Source organism: Pan troglodytes, chromosome 1 (genome assembly GCF_028858775.2).
Source record: "Pan troglodytes isolate AG18354 chromosome 1, NHGRI_mPanTro3-v2.0_pri, whole genome shotgun sequence".
Lineage (NCBI taxonomy): Eukaryota > Metazoa > Chordata > Mammalia > Primates > Hominidae > Pan > Pan troglodytes.
The window spans coordinates 117,545,492-117,573,432 of NC_072398.2; the positions used below are offsets into that span (position 1 = coordinate 117,545,492).

A 27,941-nucleotide genomic window follows, 5' to 3' on the forward strand; every position below is an offset into this window, starting at 1 on the left:
AAAGCACAAGCACATAGGAAAGTTGATCACCTACTGTTAATGTCAATTCAGTTTAAAGCACTTTATTAACCACACATACATATTTTCCAGTGTCTAATTCTCATCGTGTTCTTTTCCATTCCAGACTTGCCTGTCTCTTTCCCAGAGCTCTGTTCCTCTTATTTCTGTTTCTACAAAAGGGACAATAAACAATTTTCTAGCCACTCATCATCACAAACCCTGACATGCTAAATTATCCCCTGCTCAGTTTATGGACCACAGTGGGCCCATAAAACTCCTCCCTCACTAGCAACCCACCCCACACAAAATTCTCACTTCCCTTTTTCCTTGCGCTTCCTAAAAAAAGCAATTGAGCCACACCCACTACCTCCTGTGCTAGGGGTTTGTCCCCTAATCCTGGGACACTAGGGAGCTCCTTACCTGGAAGGCAGTTGCACTCAAAAGTGAAGTCACCAGTCTGCCGACAGGTGCCTCCATTGACACAAGGCGAGGGTGCACAGGGCACGTACAGGCTGTCACAGTACTGGCCTGTGAAGCCCTGAGGGCACTGGCACTGGTAGGAACCAGGCAGGTTGAGGCAGGTGCCACCATGCTGGCAGTGTCCTGGAATGTCACACTCATTGACATCAGTCTCACACTTCTGCCCTGTGAAGCCTGTGAGGCATTTGCAGGAGAACTGGTTGGCCACAGTGGTACAGGTACTTCCATTTGCACAGGGATGAGACAGGCAGGCATCGGTCCATTGGCACTCCTTACCTAAAGGAAGGATAACAAAACTCAGTACTGGCCACAGAAATAGGAGATGGCCCCATCCTCAATACCTCATTGACATCAGCGAGCTCTTGCGTGGAGAAGACCTCAACTCTTTGCATTTTACAAAAGGCTAAATCAGAGCCCCTGAAGGTCATCTGACACAGAGCCCTCTCCAGTAGCTCTCCAAGGACCTCAGCAGAGACACAAGGACTCAGTGGGGTGGAGCACCTGGAGGCAATTGTACGTTAGTCACATTGAAGCCCAATCCTGCAGGACGCTATCAGCAATAGGAGTCTGGATCCATCTACTCTCTCAGAGCTCACTGTCTTTGCATATGCTGCTCCTGTTTGAATATCAACTTTCGGGCCAGGAGCAGTGGCTCACACCTGTAATTCCAGCACTTTGGGAGGCCGAGGCAGGCAGATCATGAGGTAAGGAGTTCAAGACCAGCCCGGCCAATATGGTGAAACCCTGTCTCTACTAAAAATACAAAAATTAGCTGGGCATGGTGGCACGCACCTGTAATCCCAGCTACTTGGAAGGCTGAGGCAGAAGAATCACTTGAACCCAGGAGGCGGAGGTTGCAGTGAGCCGAGATTGTACCACTGCACTCCAGCCTGGGCGACACAGCAAGACTCCATTTCAAAAAAAAAAAAAAATCAACTTCCCTTCTGTTTTCCTAGTGAACTCTCACCTATCTTGGCAACTCTACTCAAAAGTTCCAACTTCTGTAAAGTCATCCTTAGTGCCCCTCACATACATACATGTGCGCAAACACAGATACACCGAGTTTGCTATTTTCTTCTATTATACGACCTGCCACACTGGCAGGGTTGGGTCTCCATGGTATGCTCTCAAATCATGTCTGTTGAATGGATAAAATATATCGATATTTTCCACAAAATATAGTTAGTAAATAGGCCTCTGGTGATAGAAACAAGTCAATACTACTTCTGTTTCCTCTAAATGTAACACACACATATATTCTGGGAAACATTTTATTAATTGTGGCCTTGCTATAAATATCTGTTGATGTGTTTGAAAATGATGAAGGACCTCTGGGTCCCTATATAACAAATGAAATAGAAGCCATCAGGAGGACAGAGGTCTAGAAGGTATTCCGTGGACTTTCTCAAGTAGGAAAGTACCAGCACTAGCAGGAAGACTCTGACGGGTTGAAAACTAAATCATGATGCCAGGGGAAGCAAAGCAGATTCTTTGAGGCAGAAAGAGAAAGAGAAAAAAATATCCTCAAAGAACTAGTAAATTTTGTATTCACATGGCTGGCTTTTTGTTGTCATTAGTCTAAGTCGCTTATTATTTAAACTACAGAGATGAGAACTCCTTGAATTATTATTATTATTATTATACTTTAAGTTCTAGGGTACACGTGCACAACATGCAGGTTTGTTACATATGTATATATGTGCCATGTTGGTGTGCTGCACCCATTAACTCGTCATTTACATTAGGTATATCTCCTAATGCTATCCCTCCCCCATCCCACCACCCCATGACAGGCCCCGGTTTGTGATGTTCCCCTTCCTGTGTCCAAGTGTTCTCATTGTTCAATTCCCACCTATGAGTGAGAACATGCGGTGTTTGGTTTTTTGTCCTTGCAATAGTTTGCTGAGAATGATGGTTTCCAGCTTCATCCATGTCCCTACAAAGGACATGAACTCATCATTTTTTATGGCTGAATATTATTCCATGGTGTATATGTGCCACATTTTCTTAATCCAGTCTATCATTGATGGACATTTGGGTTGGTTCCAAGTCTTTGCTATTGTGAATAGTGCCGCAATAAACATACGTGTGCATGTGTCTTTATAGCAGCACGACTTATAATTCTTTGGGTATACACCCAGTAATGGGATGGCGAGAACTCCTTGAATTTGTTAATACTCCAGTTGATTGTCTAGGAAAGTATCTAAATCTCTGACCTCATAGAAAGGTAAATGGGAGACACAAGAGTTTTTCTATAAGGGAAAAAGATGCGAGATGTGACATATGAGCACAGAAAAGTGCTCTCTGCCTATCAAGGAATGTCAAATCAAAGGAGAAAACTATAACACAAATTTAGGCACAGCATATACATCTCAGGGAGCTAAGACAGAAAATGAAGGAACTGCAATTCTTCTTGTCTTTCCACTCATGTCACTAAGAGGCACTTATTTACAGTGGAGAAGAGATATAAATGCTCACTTCTAGCAAGTGTGATTTTCAGAGTGATGCCCACAACTGAAACAGAAAGATCTCTGGGCCGGAAGTGGTGGCTGATGCCTGTAATCCCAGCACTTTGTGAGGCTGAGGTGGGCAGATCACTTGTGGTTAGGAGTTTGAGACCAGCCTGGCCAACATGGTGAAACGCCATCTTTTCTAAAAATACAAAAATTAGCCGGGCTTCATGGCACATGCCTGTAATCCCAGCTACCTGGGAGGCTGAGGCACAAGAATCACTCGAACCCAAGAGGTGGAGGTTGCAGTGAGCCGAGACTGCGCCACTGTACTAAACAACAGAGTGAGAAGAAAGAAAGAAAGAGAGAGGGAAAGAGAAAGAGAGAAAGAGAGAGAGAAAGAAAGAAAGAAAGAAAGGAAGGAAGGAAGGAAGGAAGGAAGGGAGAAAGAAAGAAAGAAAGAATCAACCCTGAATTTGGTTTCCATATATATTATGTATAGGCACTAACTTGCTGCCTCTGCTTCTTCATCTCTGAGTGGAGATGAGCTAGTAAGCTGACTGAGGTATAGCGCTATCACAAAAACCAAAAGGATGACCTTGATCTGTGATGATTCCTAAAGTGATAGACAAAAATAGCATATGTATAAAAGATGATCAGAATCGGCCGGGTGTGGTGGCTCACACCTGTAATCCCAGCACTTTGGGAGGCCGAGGTGGGTGGATCATGAGGTCAGGCGATCCAGACCATTCTGGCTAACAAGGTGAAAGCCCATCTCTACTAAAAATACAAAAATTAGCCGGGCATGGCGGTAGGTGCCTGTAGTCCCAGCTACTCAGGAGGCTGAGGCAGAAGAATGGCGTGAACCTGGGAGGTGGAGCTTGCAGTGAACCAAGATTGCGCCCTGCACTCCAGCCTGGACGACAAAGCAATACTCCATCTCAAAAAAAAAAAAAGTGATCAGAATCTTGCAGAACACACCAAGAAGAGATCCTTCTTAACAACAAAGGAAGAAGTTTTAATTTGGGACCATTTCAGAGTGACATTTTAATTATGAAGAAGGCATTACTGTCATTTCCACTAGCCAGAATTAAAATATTTTAAGTGGGTATATGTCCCCCTACTTTGCCTCCTAATAGCAAAACAACTCAAAACTGACAATCAGGAAGAAATTATTCTTATAACACCAAATATTTTCAGTGACTTACATCATCAATACCATCATCGTCATGATGGAGATAATGGATCATCCTAACTACCGTCTACCCCACCAACACCTTTTGATGAATGATATGGTTTGGTAGTGTCCCCACCCAAATCTCAACTTGAATTGTATCTCCCAGAATTCCCATGTGTTGTGGGAGGGACCCAGTGGGGTAACTGTATCATGGGGGCCAGTCTTTCCTGTGCTATTCTCATGATAGTGAATAAGTCTCATGAGATCTGATGGGTTTCTCAAGGGTTCTGCTTTTGCTTCTTCCTAATTTTCTCTTGCCACCACCACGAAAGAAGTGCCTTTTGCCTCCCACCGTAATTCTGAGGCCTCCCCAGCCATATGGAACTGTAAGTCCAATTAAACCTCTTTTCTTCCCGGTCTCGGGGATATCTTTATCAGCAGCGTGAAAATGGACTAATACAGTAAATTGGTACCAAGAGTGGGGTTTTTGCGAGAGTGCCAGCTATCCCGAGGGAAACTTTGGAGGGAACCAGCTACTAGATGGTTCAATTAGTCTTTCGCCCCGACACCCAGGTTGGATGACCGATTTGCACATCAGGACTGCTACGGACCTCCACCAGAGTTTCCTCTGGCTTTGCCCTGCCTAGGCAGAGTTCACCACCTTTCAGGTCCTAACATTTGTGTTCATGCCCCACCTTCCCAGTGCAGAAAACAAGATGGGCCAGTGGAAAGCTGACCTGGCTACTGCCACCACAGAGTGCCCAATTTGCAAGCAGCAGAAACCAACACTGCGCCTTTGATATGGCACTGTTCCTCAGGGTGATCAGCCAGCTACTTGGTGGCAGGTTGATTATGTTGGACTTCTTCCATTGTGAAAAGGGCAGATGTTTGTCCTTACTGGAATAGACACTTACTCTGGATATGGGTTTGCCTATCCTGCATGCAATGGTTCTGCCAAGACTACCATCCGCGGACTCATGGAATGCCTTATCCACTCTCATGGTATTCCATACAGCATTGCCTCTGACCAAGGCATTCATTTTATGGCTAAAGAAGTGCAGCTGTGGGCTCATGCTCATGGAATTCACTGGTCTTACCATGTTTCCCAACATCCTGAAGCAAAACGGTGGAATGGCCTTTTGCAGTCACAATTACAATGCCAACTAGGTGAGAATACTTTGCAGGGTTGGGGCAAAGTTCTCAAGAAGGCTGTGTATGCTCTGAATCAGCGTCTAATATGTGGTATTGTTTCTCCCATAGCCAAGATTCACAGGTCCAGGAATCAAGGGGTGGAAATGGAAGTGGTACCACTCACCATCACCCCTAGTGATCCACTAGCAAAATGTTCGCTTCCTGTTCCCGCAACATTAAGTTCTGCTGGCCTAGAGGTCTTAGTTCCAGATGGAGGAACGCTGCCACCAGAAGACACAACAACAATTCCATTCAACTGGTAGTTAAGATTGCCACCAGGACACTTTGGGTTCCTACCTTTAAGTAAACAGGCTAAGAAAGGTGTTACAGTGTTGGCTGGGACATCAAGGCTATCAAGACCCAGGCTATCAAGATGAAATCAGTCTACTCCTCCAGAACGGAGGTAAGAAAGAGTATTCATGGAATACAGGAGATCCATTAGGGTGTCTCTTAGTATTACCATGCCCTGTGATTAAGGTCAATGGGCAACTACAACAGCCCAATCCAGGCGGGACTACAAATGGTCCCGCCTGGATGAATGAAGGTTTGGGCCTCTCCATCAGGAAAAAAAAAAAAAAAAAACACAACCTGCTGAGGTGTTTGCTGAAGGCAAAAGGAATACAAAATGGGTAGAAGAAGGTAGTCATCAATACCAGCTACTACCATGTGACCAGCTGCAGAAATGAGGACCGTAATTGTCCTCAGTATTTCCTCCTTCTTTTATTAAAAACATGTCTGTGCTTGCACACACTTGTACTAAGAAAATATCTTCATTTTATTTCCTTTCTCCTTTATCATGTGACATAAGATTTATTGACTTCACATCAGCATTTAAGTATCGTTAACTTTATGTAAGAGTGTTTCAGTTGGGGACTGGTGTGTTTCCGGATGTACGAAGAATAGTTGTACAACATTAGGTGTAATTATGACCTAATTATTGTCTTTATTTGAAGATTATGTGTGATCTCAGGAGATGTGTATGGGTTCAAGTTGACAAGGGGTAGATTTGTGGTGGTTAAAACTGAGTGTGTCAACTTGATTGAATTGAAGGATACAAAGTATTGATCTTGGGTGTGTCTGTGAAGGTGTTGCCAAAGGAGATTAACATTTGAGTCAGTGGGCTGGGGAAGGCAGACCCACCCTTAATCTGGATGGACACCATTTGATCATCTGTCAGCAAATATAAAGCAGGCAGAAAAACATGAAAAAGCGAGACTGGCCTAGCCTCCCAGCCTACATCTTTTTCCCGTGCTGGATGTTTCCTGCCCTCAAATATCGAACCCCAAGTTCTTCGGTTTTGGAACTCAGACTGGCTCTCCTTGCTCCTCAGCCTGCAGACAGCCTATTGTGGGACCTTGTGATCATGTGAATTAATACTTAACAAACTCTCCTTTATATATATATAAAGATTGCCAATATATATATATTAAGATTGCCACCAAGACACTTTGGGTTGGAATATATATACATACATATATATTCCATTAGTTCCATCCCTCTAGAGAACCCTAATACAATGAAAAATTAATATAACAGTATTCTACACTAACTGATCCAGTATAGTTTTCTGAGTACATGTTTCACTTTTTCGCTTATTGCATTTATAGAACTCTTGGTTTAGTGCTTAAAGCAGGAGAAAAAAATGAAGAATGTTCCTCCTTTTCTCATCTAATTTAATAAACACTTTTGAATAAAGCTCAGACCCACCTAGAAAAACCCACAATCTATTCAGGTGAGATATGTGTAAAAAAAAATTACAATAAAATGTGATACATAAAAATAATAAAACTTAGAGACCATTTGCCTAAAGGAATCATGAAAGGGTCACTAAGACACAGTTTTAAATAACATTGGACAATCACCAGTTGTAGAAAAGGGCATTCCAGGCAAAAGGGTGTGTAACTGTATGGAAGCAATAATAAGTACTACCTTTTCAGGAAATAAGGAGAATTTGGTGTGACTAGGCCTAGATGCTTGTGGGGAGGCCAGGCTACAAAAAGATGTAAAGTCTAGGCTGTAGAGAGCTATGGAAGTCATGTAAAAGAGTTTGCAGTTTATTCTGCGGATGATGAAAAAATATTAGACATTGTAAGCAGGTGAGATTGTTAGAATATTTGCATTTATAATCAAAGATGTAGTCATATCACGGGTGAATGAGATGGGGAGAGAATAAAGGCAAGAAAACGTATTCAGAAACTACTTCAGAAGTCCAGGTGAGAGATAACATGGCCCTCAACTACAGGGTAGCAGAGGAAATGGGAGGAATAGACAGGTGAAAGGCAACTCAGAGGTTGGCTTGGGTGACTGAGTTGCAATGAGGTCAGAACAAGGGACAGGGAGTTTCTAGCGTGGGTATTTGGGATGTACATGGTTGCTACGTATTTCTGTCAACAAGGTGAGCTGAAAGTACCTGTAGAATATCTCCAAGGAGAACATACAAAGGATAGCTAGAAACATGAGCCTGAATGTCAGGGTTGGGTGGAGCTAAGGGAATGATGGTGAGATTCATCAGCAAGCTAATGAAGACAGTGGCAGTGGAGGCGAATACAGACAGTGAAATTCCCTAGGGAGAGCTGTGATGTGGCTCAAAAGAGGGCGCAAAACAGTGCCCCAGGGAGCACAAACATTTAATGGATAAGAACAAGGTAATGAAGAAGCAAAAGGAACAGGGTTCAGAAAACCAGAAAAGCCAGTGCCCTGAATGTCTAGGGAGGGAGATTTCCAAAAGCGAATAGTCAATAACATCAGCAACTTTTCCACTGGTGACAGTGTACTTATTTCTTTTAGTGAAGTAAACTCTGATTCCCCATCCTGGTGTACATTTTTTTTTTTTTTTTGAGACAGGGTCTCACTCTGTCACCCAGGCTAGAGTGTGGTGGTGCGATCATAGCTCACTGCAGCCTCAAACTCCTGGGCTCAAGCAATTCTTCCACTTCAGCCTCCCAAGTAGTTAGGACTACATGTGCACACCACCACACATGACTAATTTTGTTTTATTTTTATTCTTGTTTTTTTGTAGAGATGGGGTCTTGCTATGTTTCCCAGGCTGGTCTCAAACCTCTAGCCTCAAGTGATCCTCCTGCCTTGGCCTGCCAAAGTGCTGGGATTGCAAGCGTGCGCCACCACACCTGGCCCTGACATATATGCTTTAAGCAGTCAAAGTATTTGGTCCTTTTTCTTTCTCTTTCTCTGCCCCCTGAAACTCTTAAAAGGAAGTTAGGGATAGTTGTCTGGAACATCCCAGTTCCTTATCATAATGTTAAATGTGCACCAGAGCTGGGGGACATTTAAGAGCCAGACACCATGATCTAAAAGATGCTAAATAAAGGTATCTGCTGAAGGTAGGAAAGCACTGGCTTTGGTCTCATTAGTTACCTGTAAACCCGACTTGACAGGTGCACTCATAGGTATCCCGGCTGAGCATATGGCATGTGCCGCCATTTAGGCAGGGTCGAGACACAAAGCATGGATGAGATGTCGAGTACTGGCAGTCCTCTCCTGTAAACCCTGAGGCACATCGGCACGTGGCTTTCCCCAGCATGGCCTGGGCCACACAAGTCCCACCATTCTGGCAGCGGTTCTTCTCACAGGGGTCTCGATGTTGACAATATTCCCCCAAGAAGCCTTCTGGACATCTGTATGGAAAAGAGAAGAGTCCATGAAAACACCTGACTTCTTGTAAGTCCAAAAAATTACAGTAAAACAATACAGTCCAATCAAGAAAGCACCAGATTGTGAAGCAACAGACCTACAAGTACCACCTATAAAACTGCTTCCCTTTAGAAGAAAGAGTCCTTAGAGAACTTAACCACATACTCCCATGTCCTTTTGAGTCCTGGCAGGTGACAGAGTATGAGGTGTATGGTCTAGCAGGGTCTGCCATGGCCAGTCAACATGACCCTTATTCAAACGCAAAATGCACCCCAGCTTTTTTTCATGTGTGTACAGGTTGGGATGGTGTAACAGCACCTTTTTTAGAGCACTGTTCGTACTTGTCTGCTTAAATTCATTAACTTTCTCATTTTGACTAAGCCATTTGATAGGATTAAGATGTCCACAATATAATGCATGAACTTGACCCTATTATCCCCTCCAATTTAAAATATGTAAGATATCATGTGCTTTTCCTCAATTAAACATTGAGAAATAGTAAGTGCTTCTTTCTCTTATTTCCACTGAAACATCAATTGGCTGATACCTAGTTTTCTGGGTTATGTTCAGGTGGCTGACATTACAACGGAAAAAGGGAAAGGAGGTACAGGAATGGGGAAGAGTTCAAAGGGATATTTAAAAATCTGTTAATATTTAAGTAGTAGGCATTTTTAACCAAATAAAAAGGCACAAAATATAATTAAAATAACATAAAATATCTAAGATACCATATAAACACCAAAGTGAAGGAAGGAATCAATTGAAGAATAACATTCTATGATATTTTCCACATTGAGGCACTGAGGAACCTTTTTACATGCCACCCCTTGATTCATAAGATGTACAACCATTTCAAACTGTGTGTATTATTTATGACAATTTTCTCTGAACAATATCAAAAAGGCATGGTAAGTCTCCATTTTCATAATGAAGTTGTTTAAATGGAATCTCTGAGAAGCATTGAAATTAAGAAACACAAACACTTTGATTCTAACTATAAATGCTGCTATATATTTGGCTGGTGCCCCAAATATGTGATTCAACTTATTCCTCGTTTTAGTTTTCAGGGACTAGAAAACTGAATCTAGTAGGCTGTTCCACCATTACCTCAAAGATTACACATTGAAACCAAACTCTAAATCCCCCTCTCAAAAACCAGCTCTTCTGTGCCCAAGCCTTGTTGTCCTGATTTTCCTAATCATTGTGACCTGAAACATTGGGGTCATGAGTGCTTTGGTCTTTGACAGTCATATCCAAGACCTTTCATTAACCATTGGTTGGCAAGGCTAGCTAGCAGGGGTCACAGTTACTGAGAAAAGAAGGAAGGCCAGATACTAGGGAACTAAGACAGAAAATGCCCAGAAGAATTCTGTAGTAGCTAAAATGGCTAAAGGAGAAAACAGGGTGGTGAATAGCTATAGTGGTAGTGAGGTAACTGGCCACAGCCTCTTCACCCCTCCCAGAGCTGCATAAGATAAGCATGGCGGAGCAAGGAGCGGCTAAGGCTCTGGGCATCTTCATGAGTAGGTGTAGCTACAGACCAACAGGCAGTGAAGAAAGTTCATAGCACTGAAACCAAAGATGGCATGCAGGTGACTGTGAGGAGTCTGTATCAAGAAGGTCAGAAGGTCTGGTTTGGAGTTCTGGTGCTGTGACCTTGGACAAGTTACTTATCTTCACTGACTATCCATTTTCTCACATTGTAAATAGTTAATAAGGTCACCTACATCATGAGATTATTCTAACAACTGAACAAAAGCAAGTATGTAAAAAACCTTATAAATGTTAAAAAGTTTTGCAAGTGGGCTGGGCACAGTGGCTCACACCTGTAATTCCAGCACTTTGGGAGGCTGAGGTGTGAGGACCATCTGAGGTCAGGAGTTTGAGAATAGCCCGGCCAACATGGTGAAACCCTGGCTCTACTAAAAATACAAAAATTAGCCAGGGTGGTGGTGCACGCTTCTAATCCCAGCTACTCAGGAGGCTGAGGCATGAGAATTGCTTGAACCCGGGAGGCGGAGGTTGCAGTGAGCCGACGAGATTGTGCCACTACACTCCAGCCTGGGCAACAGAGTGAGATTCCATCTCAAAAAAAAAAGTTTTGCCAAGTGAAAACATCTTTTCTCTCTTCTTTGTGCTTATTGAGGAAAATACAATGCCCCAGCCAAATCACAGCTTGATTTGAGAATAGTTTCTTGTGTTGGTTTTTTGAAGTGGAGGAGCAAAAAGTGCCAATGTAGCATAGCTAAAATTAACTCTGAGATATATTATTAAAAGCATTTGCAGCTTATTCAAGAAATGTGTTATGAATGTTAAAAACTGCAACACAATTCTCACTCACAGTGCAGCCCTCTGGGCATTATTAGATGACTCTTCATTCTCCCATATGGGAATTATGCACCTTCTAAATAATGGCAAATTTTTAAACATGGGTGGGCTTTGCTCAGCTTTGCTCCTGAACTATTACACCACCCTAACACTATCATGTGGCATATGCTAAGAGAATGCAAAGTCATTTAAATGGTAGCATCATAAACATATAATGGAAACATAAGGTTACCAGGAAAACAAAAATGAAGCAAAATGGAAGTTTCTAAAGCTAAACAGATGTATTTCTGAATTATTTGTTTCTACAGTTTAATTCACATTGTTGCTCCCTATCAAGTATGGAAAAATAAGTTTTAACCTAAGATATATTTAAGAAATCAGTAAAACCAGAGATTGACAAAGTACAGTTTGCAAGTCTAATTTGGACCACTGCCTGTTTTTGTTTGGCCTGTGAATAGTTTTTTACATTTTTAAATGATTAGAAAAAAAGAACAAAAGAAGGATATTTTCTGACATTTCAAAATTATATACAATTCAAATTTCAGTGTCCATAAATAGTCTTACTGGAACACAGCCATGCTCATTCATTTATAGATTGTCTATGGCTGATTTTCCACTACAACAACAGAGTCAAGTAGCTGTAATGAGACCACAAAGCCTGCAAAAATAATTACTCTCTGGCACTTTACAGAAAAAGTTTGCCAACTTCTGAGTAGAGAACATATGAAGGCTAATTCTATAAATACCATCCAATATGCTTATTAATAATGATCGGTTTCTGATAGGAAATCAACCTTATTAGTTTCCACAAAGAATATTAAACTTATAATCATTCATTCACACAACAATTAGTAAATGCCTATTATGTGCCAGGCATTTTTCCAGTGCTAGAAAAATTCTTACACTCTTGGAGTTTACATTCTAATAGCGGAAGACGAAAACAAAATTACTAAGTAAAAGATGCACAATAGATGGAGTTAAGTGCTGTGAAAAAAAATTAAACAGTAAGGAATGGAGCTGGGGATGAGGGTGTGGGGTGAGCAAAGAGAAGTATCTCAGTTTAGAATAGGAAAATCAGAGAAGACCTTCACTGACAATACTGGAGTTGAGACCTAAATAAGGTGAGAGTAATCATGCAGGTATCTTAGGGAAACACATTCATGAGAAAGGGAACAGCAAATGCAAAGGCCATAACACAGAGAGCAGCCCTAGTGTGTTTGAGAAACAGCAAGAATATCTGGAGCAGCAGAAAACAGATGAGAGCTGTAACTGGGATGTGGATCAATTGGGGCCTTTAAGCCACTGTAAAGAAAGACTTAGGGTTTTCCTCTAAATGGGATAATACTTACATATGAGGTACAACAGACTTACTCTCCTAAAGCCCGTGTACAGAACCACATATTTGCTTTATGTGAAACTAGACCTACTGTATTAATAAAGTTTGATTTCTATTTAAAATGTTTTAGAGGGCTGGACATCAGCTTAGTTCTTTACTTTTACCTTAGAAGATATACAAGTCTCTTTTAACCTACATTTTCATGAGGTCCCATTTCCCTTTCCAAATTATTGTTTCACAGCTAACCTTCTATGACTGTAGCCTAATTTCAGATATTTCTCTTTCTTTTCCATCTACTTCTTACTTATCCCTCTGTAACAAAACTTTAATTCTAATTATTGCTTAGAAACTGTTTTCTAAAAACAATGACTTTCCTCTAGTCAAGTTCAGTGGTCTCATCTGAAACTTCATAAGGAAATTCTCTCTCCTATAGGGAGAATTGCTAACCACTCCATGCACCGTTTTAATCATTTTACCTTGGCTTCTATGACTCCCTCTGTCTAACTCAAAACCCAGTGAAGTCTTAGTCTGGATTGCTGATTTCTCCTTCTTCCCCATCTATTATGGCCACCCTAATGTTTAAGTCTTCTAGTAATTGTGGACAGCTTAAGAACAGGCTCTTCTTGTATTTGGCTATACATGGGATTGTGGGTAGAAGCCATAATACTTGGTGGTACATTTGACAGGAAGATTCAGGGAGAGAGGGAGAGACAAAAAATAATAATGACTCCAGGTTTCTCATTTGAGAAACCAGGTAAATTTAAGTTCTATTTAAAGAAAAATAGGAGAAGAACAGGTTTCAGAATTGAGGCAGGAAATCAGGTTGGTTTGGGGCATGTTGTTTTGATATGTTGGTGAGACGGACACCTTGTAGAAATATCAAGTAGGTTGTTGGATATAACTATGTGGAATTCAGAGAAGAGCTCTGAATTTAGGGCTGGAAATTGGAAGACTTTACCTCACAGAGAGTAACTGACAATAATCTAGCTTTGAAAGAGATGTGCGGTAATAAGTATTTTCATGCACTATTAATGAGGGCATACAGTTGCACAATGTTTCTGAAAGGCATTATGGCAATATCTATTAACATATACTTGCATATCCTCTTAGAAAAAGATCTACTAAGGTAATATTCAAATACAAATGTAAAAAAATGTGTCCAACTATAGGGAACTGATGAGTACATCATTAATAATGAAACGTGTCTTCAACTACTGATTTACAATGTTTAAATATATTGAGTTAAAAAAAGAGGAAGGTGCAGAATAGCATTTAGTATACAATATTTACAAAATTGGTACACGTTTCTTATATGGGTATGCAAAACATATTCTAAAATGTGCTTATTTCTCAGTGGCAAGACAATGAAGAATTTTTATTCTCCTCTTCATAACTTTCTATTGAGAGGTTTTTTTTTTAAGCGAACAACAAAAGTATACCATTTTTTAGAAATCTATAAAGCTTCTGTTTTCTCCCCTATTCTTTTAAGTGCTTAAGAATTAGAGCAAATATAATCTTTGAGGCAAACAATAAAAACAAGAGAATAAGACCACCCTGGCCGAGTACAGCTTGCTTTCAAATTTCAGAGCTGCATAACTAGGAACACATGTCAAAGCTGAGCACCATCCCAGGCTTCAGACCAAACAATTAAGCTAGAGAAGTCAATCCTGGTTGACTTAAGCCTGTAATTTGGTTACTGAAATGAATACTAACCGGGCCTTTTGCAGGCCACTTACAGAACTGGTTCCTCTACCCTGACCCAGTGACTGAATACCATATGGTGATTTAAGGCAATTTACTGTTAAGACCACATCTTAGGGATTAGTAAATTATGTACAAGAAAGCATGGACAGGAGAAAAACAATTAAACAGTCTGATTCCAATAAAAATACTTCCCATAAAAAAGAAAAAAAATCACATGATAGAGGTGATCATTACTTTCTCCCTTAAAATAAATAAAATGAAGAGGACAGAAGGGTAATAAAACAAAATACCAAGCACTATGCTAGGCATGGGGGATATAAAAATCACAAAGTAATACCTGTCTTTGGTGTCATAATGGTCACCCCAGTGTTATAGTATATCATAAACCAGTCTAAACAAATAACTACAAAAGCCAGTTAAGAAGCATGTACAAGGTACATAGGAGTATGTACCCAAGAGAAAATAATTGTGACTGGTAGGGGAAGCCAGGCAACAGACTGGAAGAATGAATGGAGAGGATAGATAGAGGGAGCACAGTGGGCATTCCAGGCAGGAGAAAGGGCATGCTGAATGGCATGGAAGGAAAGGCAAGGCCGCAAGGGATTATATGACTAGAGTGATAGGCGGGAGGCTCAGATGAAAGAAGGATCTAATTTATGACCTTAAAGGATTAGAGCATTACTCTGTGGTGAAGTCACTAAATATTTTACCAGGATTCATGACACAGCCAGACTTGTGTTTTAGATGGATCATTCTGGCAACAATGTGGACTATGGGAAAAGCAGAACAGTTGGAGGGCACTAACAGCAGCACGGGATAAATTTAGCCACAAACCAATTAATACTGGCAGTAGAAGCAGCATTAGAAGAATCAACGCAGCAGAAAATTGTATTGGTGAAATAGGAGGCAGAGTCAAGAAACATACTAAACATAAGAAATTAGCTGAGACGTGAAGTGAATGAATGCTCACAGATGTGCAGGGGAAGTGCTGTGATTCAAACTTCAAATTATAGGTGTCCCTGCAGGAGAAAAGAGAATGAACTAATGTTTAATAAACAAGAAGCACAGTTGAAGAAAACTCAAAAATTAAAAAGAAATTACATTGAAATGAGAATATTAATATTCACCGTGTCCCAAGAAAAAGGAAAAAACAACAGCATCATAAAGACAAATTTAAATTCTTTAGCTATGGGGACGGGGAATCTGATTCCAAAAAAAAAAAAAAAAAAAGAAAAGATATTTAAACAGTCCAAATCAAGGGAGATTAAGATGAAAACTCTGTGATGAAAGACACGGTGTGTTATCTGTATTCCGTTCTCTTGGCAACAAGGTCTTTCTGAGTTGTGGTGGTAATGGTGGTTTTAAATTAATAGATATATAGCTAAATTTCATCTATCTTTTTATCTTTATTTTTCAACTTTTACTTTAGGTTCGGGGGATACACGTGCAGGTTTGTTACATGGGTAAATTGAGTGATGCTGGAGTATGGTATACAAATGATCTTGTCACCCAGACAGTGAGCATACTACCCAATAAGTAGTTTTTTGACTCTCACTCTCCTCCCACCCTCCACCCTGAAGGAGACCCCAGGGTCTACTGCTCTCCTCTTTCTATCCATGTGTACTCAATGTTTAGCTACCATTTATAAATGAAAACATGTGGATTTGGTTATCTGTTGTTGTGTTAATTGATTTAATGTAATGGCCTACAGCTACACTGAAGTTGCTGCAAAGGACATGATTTTGTTCATTTTATGGCTGCATAGTATTCCATGGTGTATATGTACCACATTTTCTTTTATTTTTTTCTTCAGAGAGACATGAAACAAGTAATCCGGAGGTCTATGACTAAAGCCAAAAGAAAACCATATAACTTAGAGCTGCTGTAGGCAAATATTAATACTACGTTATTTAGCTACTGTGATGAAAAAATAAACAGGTGTCACATGAGAAAAAACAAGGCACACAGGTAACGAGACCAATAGATACAGGGGAGAGGTACAGTCCACACACCACCTTATTTTTCATGGTCAAAATGAATGGATGTCAGAAGTTACTGCTTTCTAGAGAGATGTAAATTAATCTCAATTCAGTTGGAAAAAGTCTGTTGTAAGTTCAAGTAAGCACTAACATCAATTCTTTGTAGCTCTTCAATAACATGCATCTTCATATATTACATGATTCTATTACCTTGTTTTTGACATGATGAGACAGATTTACAATACACACACTTAAAATTAACATTTCCAAACTCTCTAATAAATAATTCACAAGTACCTTAACCTCAGTAAACATGAGATACTTTGTTAAATTTTAAATTCAAAATTAAAACGAAGTACACTTTTGTTGCTATTGAAGAATACTATTGTATTTAAAAGAGGGACCAGTAGGCAAAAAGTGCCACTGAGGAGAAATTATTCTTAGAGATCAGGATTTTTAAAGAAACAGATGTGACAATTTAGAAGAGACCTTAAAAAATAAGACAACTGACAATTAAAAAGCTGTTAGTGATAAGATTATGAGTGGCTATGCTCTGTCTTTACACTTTTGTCTTAAATGTTGTTACCATTTTTACAACTTAAAAAAAAAAGTAGAAAAGGTCCAATACAAACATGCAGGTAATACTATAAAGACAAAGATAATATATATATAAATACTGACAAAGGAAATTTGCAGACATGGAGATAAAATTTCATGTTCAATTCTGTTTCTGGGAAGCTGTTTATATATAATATAAAAGTTTAATAACTGCAATACAAACATTCATATTTGACTCTATAAAATGAATATACAATTTTTCTTTCTTAGCAAAGTATAGTCTTTAAGCAGTAGGGCTATATTTATGTGATAATTATTTTAATTAAATTGCCTAACTCAATTCAGTGAAGAAACCAATTTAACTGATTTTATTGGTTAAATTACTAATTTCTAATTATGTAGCTCTTATTGTATTATGGTATATTATAAAATTTAAAAGAACCACTGATGTTTGTTCTCACTTTATAGCAGTGATTCAGAGACTTAAGAACTGAATTATATCTTAAAAGAAACTGTGTAAGAAATTCCAATGTATAAAAACAGATGAAACTGTGAGTCCAATTTGAAAAGCTCTACTTCAACAGTTTCCTAGGCTCATACATATGAAGTTGTTTTAGTTCCTTAGTGTGGCTGCAGTATGCATAAGCCACCTTAAAGGGAGACATGGTGATTTCTGTTGTGTATCATGTTGAGTACTAAGGTTTCAAGAAAGGTACCCTGTCCCCGCCCCAGCCCCCCACCCCCCGCAATACCACTTATGTTCAAACATAGAGTCGGGGAAAAACTACCACCAAAACAAATGGCAAAATAAATGACTAGGCATTTTATAGAAAAAGAAATGCACGACCTTTAAACTTATAAAAGCCTTCACTCATAAGATGAATGCTAATTAAAACAATATGATTTCTCACCATCAGACTGATGAAACATTCAACAACACTCTGTTGGTGAGGTTGGGAAGAAACAGATAGTCTCATACTTTGCTAGTGGATACAGTGGCATACCAAAGGTAGGGTGGTAGAAGCAGATCACCCTTGAGGCCCACAACAAGGGGGTGCATTCTACATAGAGAACTTAAAAATTAAACCTAACTAAAAATTATTCTGCTTTTTATCATCAAGTGCCAGCAATTCTAAACAATGTCAGTGATAAAAATACTCCCTGAAAAAGAATTTGTGTTCTAAATTCTAAATAATTGTTCCAGTGACTGTTAAGTTTTAATAACCTGTATGTAAGCTTTAAATTAGCAGATTTTTATTACTTATTTCTCAATAAACACTGATTTATATATGAAAATTAACTTAAAAGAAAAAGAAAGTGGAGAACTCACAGTTTAGCCTCTGATGCACATGGACTCAGTTACATTTATTTCAGAAGTTAATTTTGTAATGTTTCAAAATTATTCAAGTTTCCTTTGAGTACAGTTTGTCTCTAGCCCCTATGACACCATATATTTCTGCATTTAAATAATATATTCCAAATAAATAATGATCAGTGTATGCTGTTTCTCTTTTTCTCTTTTCTTTCCTTTTCTTTTTTTGAGACAGGGGCTTGCTCTGCTGCCCAGGCTGGAGTGCAGTAGTACAATCACAGCTTACGGCAGCCTCGACCCCCTAGGCTCAAGCAATCCTCCCACCTCAGCTTCGCGAGTAGCTGGGACTACAGGTGCACACCACCAGGGCTTATTTTTGTATTTTTTTAGAGATAGGGTTTCACTATGTTGCCCAGGCTGGTCTTGAACTCCTGGGCTCAAGCAGTCCTCCTGCCTCAGCCTCTGAAAGTGCTGGGATTACAGGCATAAGGCCGCTGCACCTGGCCTTGTTTCTCTTTTCTAAGTTGTCTTTTTTTTTTTTTAACTTTTATTTTAGGTTTCTGGGTACATGTGCAGTACTGTTATATAAGTGCGTGTCATGGGGGCTTGGTGTACAAATTATTTGGTCACCCAGGTAATAAGCATAGTGCCCAACAGGTATTTTTTTTAATCCTCTCCCTCCTCCCACCCTCTACCCTCAAATAGGCCCTGGTGTCTGTTGTTCCCGTTTGTGTCCATGTATTCTTGTTTAGCTCCCACTTAGGAGAACATACAACATTCGGTTTTCTGTTCCTGCGTTAAGTTGTCTTTTTTTTTTTTTTTTTTTTCCTTTCTGGTAGGAAGTTTTAGATGAGCTAATCAGACACAAAAATGTTTGCAGACAGCCGGAATCAACTTTCAACAATGGACAATAAAACATAAAGCTTTAAAGCTGTTATTTAAAGAACAGTACATGGAAACCGGCTATGGTCATTACGCAAAAATAAAATGTGAGGAAATGGACATTTATATTGAGAAAAGAACAAAAATGTGAAGAATGCTAAGGGAAACAACAAAAGATGCTGCTTTTACATTACTAGAAGAAACCAAATGGCACTGTTTATTTGAATGCACAGTTATAAACTAGTGGGTCAAATAGCATCAATGCCCACTATCACACAGTCATTTTCTCTGCATTTTCCAGAAAAAGAAAAACTTTCAGAAGTTTTTTAAAAAAACAAATAGAAAAACTTAAGATGAATTTTCTGGTGAAAATATTTTAATAAACATTTTCTGTACTGTAATATTTATTTTATTTTTAATTTATTTTTATTGGCATGATTATATATTCAACATTCAATAAAATAAAATATAATGTTTATATCTCATTTCTACCCATTATTATATTTTGTTTTATTTCATGGTTATTTTTGAAAATAATTTTGTCATATAGGAGAGGTATATATTAAAAAGTTATCTGCTTTAGGCATCAAATATACTAGGCATGCCACTATGGAGTACAAGATGATACATCCAGTATAGAAGAAAAAATAAGGATAGTTAGAGTTGTAGTACTGCCACAGACTAAATATTTATGTTCCCCCAAAATCATATGCTGACACCTAATCCCCAGTGTAATGGTATGAGGAGGTGGGGCCTTTGATAGGTGATTAGATCATGAGGACAGAGCCTGCATCAATGGGAACAGCGTCCAATAAAAGAGAACCCAGAGAGCTCCTTAACCTTCTGCCTCATAAGGACACAGCAAAAAGATGGACATCTTTGAACTAGGAATTGAGCCCTCATCAGGCATCAAATCTGCTGGCACCTTCAACCTAGTACTTCCCAGCCTCCAGAACTGTGAGAAATAAATGTTTGTTGTTTGAACCACTCAGTTTATGGAATTTTCATTATAGCAACGCTAATTAACAAGGACAGTTACACAGTTATATCACAACACATAGAAACACACTAGGAGGCTAAACTAGAAATGAATAAAAATGTTTACCTATGACAGGGTGGTAAAAGGACAGAGGTAGAGGGTAGATGTACAAAATAAAAGCCAAACTTCTCCAACTATACTTTATAATATAGTGTGATTTCTGAACCAACAAAAGTTTTATAAATTCAAGAGAATAAAACTAAATATAAGATCTAAATAAGCAAACTTTGACTGAAAACAAGTAGAAACAAATGAACTGAATTGCTTGTCAAATCAGTAACATAACCACATGAGAACAAAAAATATTTCAAGTCACTTTTGAACATAGTATTCTGACTTACATTCTTATTGGCATATATTCTAAGGACAATAAAAACTATTAAAAATATTGAACCTCACATTATGCTTATAGTATTAACACTGGGTTTTGTCATTTTAAACCTATTTTTGTGTACTGTAGGATAAAGCAAATAAGTAATCATGTTGTTCATTTCCAGGTGCAAAATTCTTATTTACCTAAGAATGCCAGCTAACAATGTACAAGGAACAATAGAATTAGCAACTCCCGATGAAATAACTGATTCAGTCATCAATAAATGCTAAGCCATTTAGTATGAAATTATTCCCACCGATTTCCTGCTAATCTCAAAGGAGAAAAGTATTTTATAACACAGAAAAGATCAAACTTATTATTGCTAATCTGATAGCCATTTGATGCAATACAATATGAAGTTTACAGTGTCATCTATGAAGTATTTTTGCCAAAACATTTAATCTGAATAGAATCAACTTGGTTTACATTCCAGTTTATAGGAATTACAAAGGATAGATGAACAAGACAAATGATACCATGAAGAAGCAATCAGACAAATTTAGAATTTAGAACATTCTGCTCTCTTAAAAAGTCTGTCCTCCTTTCAAAAAAAAAAAAAAAAAAGGTTGGGGGAGGTGAAGATTTTCAAACAAAAGAGACTAAAGAGGTATAACACCTAAAGGCAATATGTGAACTTCAGTTGGATCCTGTTTAGGAAGGGAAAAAAAGCCATAAAAAACATTTTTGTGATAACTGGGAAATTTTGACTATAAACTGGATAGTAGCTAATATTAAGATATTACTGTCAATTTTCTTAGATGTGATAGTGCTGTTGTGAGGTATAATATGGAATACATGCTAAATATTTTAGGATTAAAGTGTCATAAAATTTGCAATTTACTTTGAAATGGTTTCACTAAACACAGACATGTACACATACACACACATACTTATAGATAGGTGGGTATGGAATCTAAGTGGTGGTTACATGGGTATTCATTGTCCTGTTCTTTCTAATTTTCTGTATGCTTGAAAATTTTCATAATAGTTGAAAAAATACAGAATTCCTTAGTAAATACAATATTAACTAATTCTAGCAATGGTACTTAAGACAAATAATTTATAGAAAGACTTAACTCATTCTTTGCTATTCTGCCAATTAAGAATGAATCTTTTATCTTTTTTCCTTAAGTCAGATCCAAAACAGAAAATAATCAGCAACATCTTCCCTGTGTTAGCAAAGTGACTTCTCTGCAGTTTCCTCAATAGATGAATGATTTTCTTTCATCTAGCTGCCCATTTTACTCAGCTCAATATCCTCTGAAGACCAACCTAATTTAAATGAAGTTGTATTGAATGCTGAAAGTTTTCTAAGCTTTCCATTTGGCACCAAGTTTTATACTTTGGCTTCTGGTCTAAATAATAAATTCTTAAAGATAACACAATCTTTTATATGCCTTTCTCCCTATTTAACTAGTTCTTCATTTGGGTGAATTCATTCTATTTCCACAGCTTAATTATCACCTATATTCTAGTAATTTTCAAACTGATATCCTCAACTCTTTCTCCCTACTTCCAAATTCATGTGCCTATTGAGCAATGCCAACTGGAAAAGCCTCTCAAACTCAGCAAATCCAAATGTGAATTCATCATACCTCCTCCCTGCCCGCCCCCCCCCCACACACACACATAAAATCTGCCACAATTCACCTCAACTGCCATTTTAAAAATCTAGGACTTAGCCTTGGCTCTTTTTCTCCCCCTCGCTGACATATCAAATCAGTAATAATAATATTAACAATTGCAACAATAACTATTATAGAACACTTATATGATACTTACTATGTACCTGGCACCTGTTCTAAATTCTGTACATATATTAATTCTTTTAGTTCTCACAACAATCCTATAAAATGAGTACTGTTTTTCTTCCCATTTTACAGATGGGGAGAATGAGGCATAGGGAGGTTTAATAACTGCCCCAAATTTACAAAGCTACTAAGTGACAGACTTAGGACTTGAACCCAGATGTCTGGGCTCTACAATCTTTTTCTTAATTAATATGTTATACCTCTTCTTCAATCACCAAATACTGTTGATACCATCTCCCAAATATTTCTCAAACTCATTCAGTTCTCTCCATTTCAATGACTACCACCTTAATCCAGGTCACCAACATCTTTAGCCTGATTGAGCCAACAGCTTCCTAACTGGACTCCCTGCCACCAGCTTTGTTTTCCAATTTTCCTAAAGTACAAATCTGCTTATATCATACTTCTACTTTTGTACGTAACCTTCCAATTGAGCTAAGAATAGCCTTCAAATCCCTTAATGGGGTTTATAAGACCTCCAGCATTCCCTTTCAGCCTCTTCTCCTGCCACCCTGTAGTTCCTTCTCCATACTGCATACCCACCGTCATTCTGACATTCCTCAAATATTAGGTTCTCTCTCTCTCATACGTAGAGCTTGGGATGTGATGTTCCTTTTCTCTGGAACACTCTTCCCCTAACCCCTTGTCTGGTTGTCTCATAATACCTTTATACCTACATTAATATGTCTATACACAGATACTATATCTTTGGAGAGGTCTCTCTAATCTCCCAGTTCTAAGTTAGCTGCCCTTCTTATTTGCTCCCCTAGGACTCTGTAAGCTCCTCATCACATATACCCACATGCCTTATCACACTGTACTACACTTTCCTAACAGCTTGCCTCACTCCCTGGATTTCAAACATTAGGAGAACAGGAACAACTTAGCAAGAGCTCAATAAATATTAAAGAATTAATAAAATGAGACTGAAATATTTTTAAAGCCTTTTTCAAATAAAACAACTTTTTTGGTCTAATTTTTTTCTTTATAAACCTAATCTTTTGGAATATTCTACTCAAAATATGTTTGTTTTGTTTTGTTTTGTTTTTTTGAGATGGAGTCTCACTCTGTCACCAGGCTAGAGTGCAGTGGTGCAATCTTGGCTCACTGCAATCTCCGCCTCCCAAGTTCAAGCGATTCTCCTGCCTCAGCCTCCTGAGTAACTTGGATTACAGGCATGCGCCACCACATCCAGCTAATTTTTGTACTTTTACTAGAGACGGGGTTTCACCATGTTGGCCAGGATGGTCTCAATCTCCTCACCTCATGATCTGCCTGCCTCAGCCTCCCGAAGTTCTGGGATTACACACCTGGCCAATATGTATTTTATTTTTAATGATCTTTCACATAACCCAAATTATCTCCATTATTTATTTATCTTCTCAAAACTTTAAAGTTTAATTAATTAAACCACATTAGTTATTAAATAATTAAATAATAAAATGTAGCCTTTATTTAATAGTTAAATTATTTCATATAATACTTAAATGATTTAACTATTAAATGAAGGCTACTTTTACTATCATTTAATTATTTAGTTCAATGAAGACCACAGAGAGGAAATATAATTTAACAAAGTCTGTTATCTTTCAATCAGTATGTGCAGTTTTCAAAAGAACATGTTACAAAGCAAGCTACTGCCCTATAGTCTTCTAAAATGTCAAAGTCACAAGAAGACAGGAAAAAAGGAAGGAAGACTGGTCTAAATTAACAGACTGAAGGGTCAGGACAACTAAAGCAAATGTGATTCTTGTTTAGTCCCTAGACGTTTTTAAACAGAGAGAGAAAGAAAAAAAAAAAGGAAAAAGCTATAAAGGAAATTTTAGGAACAATTGGGAAATTGTGAACATAGCCTGTGTATTAGTCCGTTTTCACGTTGCTGATAAAGACATAACCTGAGACTGGACAATTTAACAAAAGAAAGAGGTTTAATGGACTCACAGTTCCACATGGCTGGGAAGGCCTCACAATCATGGTGGAAGGTGAAAGGCATGTCTCACACAGTGGCAGACAAGAGAAGAGAGCTTGTGCAAGAAAACTCCCCTTTATAAAACCATCGGATCTCATAAGACTTACTCACTATCATGAAAATAGCATGGGAAAGACCCACCCCCATGATTCAATTTCCTCCCACGGGGTCTCTCCCACAACATGTGGGAATTGTGGCAGTTACAATTCAAGATGAGATTTGGGTGGGAACACAGCCAAACCATATCATTCTGCCCCTGGTCCCTCCCAAATCTCATCTCTTCACATTTCAAAACCAATCATGTCTTCCAACAGTCCCCCAAAGTCTTAACTCATTTCAGCATTACCTCAAAAGTTCAGTCAGATGTCTCAACTGAGACAAGGCAAGTCCCTTCTGCCTATGAGCCTGCAAAATCAAAAGCAAGTTAGTAACTTCCTAGACACAATGGGGATACAGGCATTGGATAAATACACCCATACCAAATGGGAGAAATTGGCTAAACAAAGGGGCTAAAGACCCCATGCAAGTCCGAAATCTAGTAGGGCAGTCAAATCTTAAAGCTCCAAAATTATCCCCTTAGACTCCATGTCTCACATCCAGGTCATGCTGATGCCAGAGGTGGGTTCCCATGGTCTTGGGCAGCTCTGTCCCTGTGGCTTTGCAGGGTACAGCCTCCTTCCTGGCTGTTTTCATTGGCTGGTGTTGAGTGTCTGCGGCTTTTCTGGTGCAAGCTGTCTGTGGATCTACCATTCTGGGGTCTGGAGGATGGTGGCCCTCTTCTCACATCTCCACGAGGCAGCACCCCAGTGGGGACTCTGTGTGGGCATACCCACCCCACATTTTGCTTTGGCACTGCCTTAGCAAAGGTTCTCCGTGAGTGCCCCATCCCCGCAGCAAACTTCTGCCTGGACATCCAAGCATTTCCATAAATCCTCTGAAATCTAGGCAGAGGTTTCCAAATCTCAATTCTTGACTTCTATGCACCTGCAGGCTCAACACCACATGGAAACTGCCAGAGCTTAGGGCCTGCAACCTCTGAAGCCATGGCCTGAGCTGTACCTTGGCCCCTTTTAGTCACAGCTGGAGTGGCTGGGACACAGGGCACCAAGTCCCTAGACTGCACACAGCAGAGGGATCCCGGGCCCAGCCCACTGAACAATTTTTTCCTCCTAGGTCTCCAGGCCTGTGATGGAAGGGGCTGCCGCAATGGTCTCTGACATGCCCTAGAGACATTTCCCCCACTGACTTGGGGATTAACATTTGGCTCCTCATTACTTATGCAAATTTCTGCTGCTGGCTTGAATTTCTTCTCAGAAAATGGGATTTTCTTTTCTATCACATTGTCAGGCTGCAAATTTTCCAAACTTTTATGTTCTGTTTCCCTTTTAAAACTGATTGCCTTTAAATAGCACCCAAGTCACCCCTTGAATGCTTTACTACTTAGAGATTTCTTCCACCAGATACACTAAATCATCTTTCTTAAGTTCAAAGTACCACAAATCTCTAGGGCAGGGGCAAAATGCTGCCAGTCTCTTTGCTAAAACATAACAAGAGTCACCTTTGCTCCAGTTCCCAACAAGTTCCTCATTTCCATCTGAGACCACCTCAGCCTATATTTCAGTGTCCATATCATTACCAGCATTTTGGTCAAAGCCATTCAACAAGTCTCTAGGGAGTTCCAAACTTTCCCAGATTTTCCTGTCTTCTTCTGAGCTCTCCAAACTGTTCCAGCCTCTACCAAGTTCCAACATCGCTTCCACATTTTTGGTTATCTTTTCAGCAGTGCCCCAATCTACCAGTATCAATTTACTGTATTAGTCCATTTTGATGCTCCTGATAAAGACATACCAGAGACTGGGCAATTTACAAAAGAAAGAGATTTAATGAACTTACAGTTCCACGTGGCTGGGGAGGCCTCACAGTCATGGCGGAAGGTGAAAGGCACGTCTCACATGGTGGCAGAAAAGAAAAGAGAGCTTGTGCAGGGAAACTTCCCTTTATAAAACCATCAGATCTCGTGAGACTTATTCACAATCATGAGAAGAACATGGGAAAGAACCACTCCCATGATTCAATTTCCTCCCACAACACATGGGAATTGTAGTAGTTACATTTCAAGATGAGATTTTGTTGGGGACACAGCCAAACCATATCAGACTGCATAGTAAATACTTTTATTGTCTCTTTCTTCCATTTCTTGGGTGTGCTTGTATAGGAAAATGTCCTTACTCTTAGTAGATATGTGCTGAAGTATCATAATATATGCAGTTTACCTTCAAGTAGTTTCGTTTAAAAAAATTACACACACACTTACAGAAATAAGGAAAATTTGGCATAAAGTAAAAAATTAGTTCAAGCAAAGGGTATGTGGATACTTATTCACTCTTACCATTTTTGAAGGTTTGAATTTTTTAAAAAAGTTGGGGAAGATAACATTTATCAAGTGGGCTGGAGACATCATTCTAAGATATTTACATATATTAATGCAATCCTTACAAGGTCCCTGTGAGGTTAAGTATTATTATCTCTGTTTTATAGGTGAGTAGCCAGAGGTATTAAGAGGTTAAGTACCTTACCCAAAGTCACACAGCTGGTTGTATAAATTGTGGTAAAAAAGCACAGCGTCTCAGAGGACAGAAGGCAAAGATAAGCACATGAATAATTATAAAAAAGTATATGACCGGCCAGGCACAATGGCTCATGCCTGTAATCATAGCACTTTGGGAGATTGAGGCAGGCAGGTCACTTGAGGCCAGGAGTTCAAGGCCAGCCTGGCCAACATGGTGAAATCCCATCTCCACTGAAAATACAAAAATTAGCTGGGCATGTGGCGCAGGCCTGTAATCCCAGCTACTTGGGAGCCTGAGGCATAAGACTCACTTGAAACTGGGAGTCAGAGGTTGCAGTGAATAGAGATCGTGCCACTGCACTTGCCTGGGTGACAGAGTGAGACCTTGTCTCAAAAAATAAATAAATAAATATACGACAGACCAAAAAATACACGTGTTAGTGTAAAAATTTAAAGCAAAGGGGAGGAAGAGTTAGTAAAGCTCCACACCCAGAGCTCAGGTTCTTGAGTTATTTTGTGGAGCTGTGGGCATGATAGAAGGCTCTGATACATGATTAGAAGATAAACTGAACAACCACCTAAAGCAAATTCCAAGCTCATTATATTAAGGAAGTCATATCAAAAGGAGAAATGAAAGAAAGCAAAACTGACTAATAATTCAGTTATTTCAGAAGAAGAGGCAGGAATAAAAAGGCAGATTGCATGGAGGAAACAGGAAATTATGATAATTGATTTCTTTTTGTATAAAGCTTTATACAAAATTCAAAATATGACTACTACAAGTACTGGACATTAAGAATAGCACTAACTGTGGCTGGGTGCAGTGGCTCACACCTATAATCCCAGCACTTTGGGAGGCCGAGGAAGGTGGATCACGAGGTCAGGAGATCGAGACCATCCTGGCTAACATGGTGAAACCCCGTCTCTACTAAAAACACAAAAAAATTAGCTGGGCGTGGTGGCGGGCACCTGTAGTCCCAGTTACTCAGGAGGCTGAGGCAGGAGAATGGCATGAACCCGGAAGGCAGAGCTGAGTGAGCTGAGATCGTGCCACTGCACTCCAGCCTGGGCGACAGAGCAAGTCCCCATCTTAAAAAAAAAAAAAAACAAAACAAAAAAACAGCACTAACTG

General features: G+C 39.3%; 2 protein-coding genes across 4 annotated transcripts in view; one reads left to right on the forward strand and one right to left on the reverse strand.

Annotated features, from left to right (window-relative positions):
- The window catches only part of LOC134810593 (uncharacterized), a 277,013-nt gene that overhangs the window by 130,175 nt on the left and 118,897 nt on the right, over positions 1-27,941 (forward strand). Inside the window, exon 3 of one of the 3 annotated variants that reach the window (XM_063815846.1) lies at positions 8,318-9,451. The exons of the other annotated variants lie outside the window; for them this stretch is intronic. The gene's annotated coding sequence lies outside the window, so the exon portion shown is untranslated. Of the gene's footprint in view, positions 1-8,317; positions 9,452-27,941 lie in introns of those variants that run through there. 3 annotated transcript variants of the gene reach the window in all.
- The window catches only part of NBPF7P (NBPF member 7), a 548,664-nt gene that overhangs the window by 77,496 nt on the left and 443,227 nt on the right, over positions 1-27,941 (reverse strand). The gene's annotated exons all lie outside the window — the stretch shown is intronic.